The sequence below is a fragment of the Bubalus kerabau genome, chromosome 4, assembly GCF_029407905.1.
Source record: "Bubalus kerabau isolate K-KA32 ecotype Philippines breed swamp buffalo chromosome 4, PCC_UOA_SB_1v2, whole genome shotgun sequence".
Classification (NCBI taxonomy): Eukaryota; Metazoa; Chordata; class Mammalia; order Artiodactyla; family Bovidae; genus Bubalus; species Bubalus kerabau.
In genome coordinates this window covers 108,044,811-108,048,667 of record NC_073627.1, presented here as the reverse complement: position 1 = coordinate 108,048,667, position 3,857 = coordinate 108,044,811, and the positions used below count along the sequence as shown (strand labels likewise).

General features: G+C 39.7%; 1 long non-coding RNA gene across 1 annotated transcript; it reads right to left on the bottom strand.

Moving 5' to 3' along the window:
• Positions 1–726: 726 nt before the first annotated feature.
• Positions 727–2,614, bottom strand: LOC129650070 (uncharacterized). Its single transcript, XR_008713565.1, has 3 exons — positions 2,267–2,614; positions 2,006–2,068; positions 727–743 (listed from the first exon to the last, which is right to left on the bottom strand). It is a non-coding gene; the product is annotated as an uncharacterized LOC129650070 (long non-coding RNA).
• Between the last annotated feature and the right edge of the window lie 1,243 nt (positions 2,615–3,857).

Genomic DNA, 3,857 nt, shown 5'->3' with positions numbered 1-3,857 from the left:
ATTCCAAACTTAACATTTGTGAAGCCCCAGGATGTCTTTCATTGCAGCAAATGCTTGGTTGACCCAAATGCTTTAGAAAGTCATTTTGTTGTGGTTGGCAGGCTACAGTCCATAGGGTCACAAAGAGTCGGACATGACCGAAATAACTTAGCATACACACACACATGAAGCCAGTTCAGATACCCCAAAACAGAAGACCCTGCTAGTAACTGGCAGCCTTCCCTGCCACTGCACAAGGGAATTTACAGCAATGCATAGTCATTTAGGGCCTGAAATTAAATTCTTGAAGTGTAAACTAGTCTTGAAGCCACATTATCAGGTGGATAATTTATAGCAAAGACAAGATATTCATTGACACCCCAATATCTCCATCTAATTCAGTAATTGGCTGTTCCTACTTGTCCTCTATTTGGCTGAAAATCTGGTTCACTCAGTCTTTTCAACAGCCCTAGAGGAGGGCGTTGGAGAAGGCGATGGCACCCCACTCTAATACTCTTGCCTGGAAAATCCCATGGATGGAGGAGCCTGGTGGGCTGCAGTCCATGGGGTTGCACAGAGTCAGACACGACTGAAGCAACTTCACGTTCACTTTTCACTTTCATGCATTGGAGCAGGAAATGGCAACCCACTCCATTGTTCTTGCCTGGAGAATCCCAGGGACGGTGGAGCCTGGTGGGCTGCCATCTATAGGGTCGCGCAGAGTCAGACACGACTGAAGCGACTTAGCAGCAGCAGAGGAGGGCCTATGCATTTTGGAAAACCAGAAGATATTCTTTTAATGTGGTGATAAAGACACCATACACATAACTTTCTAAAATCCAGTTTACTAAATCCCTCTTCTCTGGGTTCCACTCAGTACCTCATTAGTAACTCTCCTTTTTCTAAAGTATTGTCTCAGTCTGGAGAAATGGCAGTTTCCCATTCTCAACTCATTCCTAAGTGGCGTGACTCAGTACGTAATGTAACTCTATTATTCCCTGTCCCTACCTGAACTCACTCACTTTCATGTTCTGCCTACAGGCCCTATACAACTAGCTTTCTTTCTTTCAATATTTATTGAGAAATTATTCCTTAGCAGGTATTGTTATAGGTACCATAAGTATATTAATGAATATCATACTTACAAAAATATTTTGAAATAAATGCTTTTATAACATGCATTTGATAAATTTGGAAACAGATTAGAATGGATAAGTTAAACAAGGCCACACAACCAGGAAGTGGCGACAAATATTCATATATGGCCCTAAAGATCACACTCTTAAGTACTATACAAATAGATGTCCCTTTCCTTTTGGGTCTTCTGCTTTTGTTTTTTGACTCTGTGGCCTCTGATGCTCTTTTCTTAAAAATCTACAAACAATAAATGCCTGAGAGGGTGTGGAAAAAAGGGAACCCTCTTGCACTGTTGGTGGGAATGTTAACTGATACAACCACTATGGAGAACAGTATAGAGGCTCCTTTAAAAACTAAAAATAGAACTACCATATGACCCAGAAATCCCACTATTGGGCATATATCCTGAGAAAGCCATAATTCAAAAAGACACATGTGCCCCAAAGTTCATCACAGTACTATTTACAATAGCCAAAACATGGAAGCAACCTAGATATCCATCAACAGATGAATGGAAAAAGAAGAAATGGTACATATATACAATGGAATATTTATTACTCAGCCATAAAAAAAGGAACGAAATTGGGTCATTTGTAGTGATAACTAGCTTTCTTTACTCTCTAACCCTGCCTCCACTTTCAACTAACTCACTCCAAGCTCCCAAAACATGTATAAATTTTAAGATCAGCGTTTTTAAAGCTTTGCCTCTTCATTTGATAGCAACTTGAGCTAAGAGAGTTCTCAGTTTTCTCATCCATAAAATGGGAATGATATATGGTTACAACAGTTCCTGACACATGATTATGGCTCAGTAAATCTTAACTATCATTCTTACCATGACTGGAGTTGAAGTCCCAGCTCCAAAACTCTGTAATAAAAAGAAAGTTACCTTCTCTCTGAGCCTCGGTGTTCTCATTTGGAAAAAATGGAGATTACCATGCCTGCCTATCTCCTAAAGTTAAGAAAATCCAATGGAAGACAGTAAGTAAAATTACCTTGCCTGTTACAAGAATCTACGGAGTATTACCCTTTTTACATTTTCTTTTAAGGTAGTACCTTACTTAGGTATCATCACCGGAAAAACAACAATAATTGTGTAGAAGCCTAGCTGAGGCTATAGAAAATGTAAGAAATAGAAAATCTGACTTACAATTTTGTCACATAGCTGCCTTTGATAACATATTTGAAGGAGACTCAAAGATTCTCTAACTTTTATTTGAGGTTAAATTCTTCCCAAAGCTGCATACCTGAACCATGAATACTTAGTTCTCAGTAAAAATATCTTCTCTGAATTATTTATTAATACAAGGCTATTACACTTAAGAATTAATCTAAGAAATGGCCATGTGAAGCAAGTTCTGCCTCATTTATAAAGTTCCCATTGAAAACATTTGTCCATTCTTCTACTCAGCATTTCTAAGGATCTACACAATAAATACCAGCAAAAACTTAATACGGAGACTCATTTCAGTGCCTTTTTCTGTACATTTACAATTCTGCCTATGATACAATGAGCACAATGCATCTTAGTTCATACCCTGGTTTATTAAGGGGATTGCACATGGCCTGGAACTGGCCAGCTGACAAGGATTTAGGTCAAATGGGGACAAGCTGCTCATTTCCCCCTCTTACAGACTATCTCTTCCTTGACTTGGCACATCCCTCTTGTCCTTTGCTTACTCATGATTTCTGCTTGTGACTAACCTGGCCCAGGTACTGCCTCATGACCTCTTTCTGGCCTCACCTCACTAACTGGACACATTCTTTCTTTCCTGCAGTTCAAATCCCTGAGGGAAGGTATGTGATTGCCTCAGCCAAGCACTGGCTCATCTGTTTAGGAAGAGCCTTTCGTGCAGGCCCTTCTCGTCTGCTGGCAAGCTGGAGATGGGCCACCTGGAACGGGGGGACCGTTCTTAGTTCAGCCAGGACAGGACAGAGCTGCTGATCCACAACGTGCTGTCCAGGCAACTTCCCTGACTGAGGTTTGCTCTTTTATCTTTCTTTGTACTTTTGTTTATTTTTTTCTCAGTGCACAGGAAATTTATGGTGTTGACATCTAAGCCTTCTCTGGAATAAGTGTTTTTTTTAAAAATAAATTGATATAATACATTGTCTTAGAAACCTTTCAGAGCAGGCACTAAACCAACCTTACAACTTGTTTCTCTTTCTAAAAAATAGAAGGAAAACCTAGTTATCTGAGGGTTTGTTTTTTACGGATTCTAATTAGTTGAGATTTTATTAATGAAAGGCCCCTCTGGCGTCTTCTCTGAAGGATGGAGTACCTCTGTTGGCCAGTGTTAGTGGTACAAAGTTGGACGATACCTTATCTGTGCACTTCCTGTTTCCAAAGTCAGATCTTACAGGACCTGACCGATTGGGTATGTGTGGTGGTATGCCGTAAGCTTGGGCCAGTTCTCAAGAGTTGGCTGTTACACTTTCAAGAATTTTGTGAGTTGCTTGTTAAACATGACCATTGTTCAAATTCAGTTCAATCAACTCATAATTATATAACTTTTATTAAAAGCATAGGTAGTAAATATTCAAAACCCATCACTTTCTTGTTATTTACTATATTATCTCTCTTTTTAAAAACATTTTGTGGTACTTATTTTATTTTTAGAATTTACTTATTTATTTTTGGCCACACCGGGTCTTCATTGCTGCACGCAGGCTTTCTCTAGTTGTGGCCAGCAGGGGCTACTCTCTAGTTGCAGAGAATGGGCGTCTCATTGTGGTGGCGT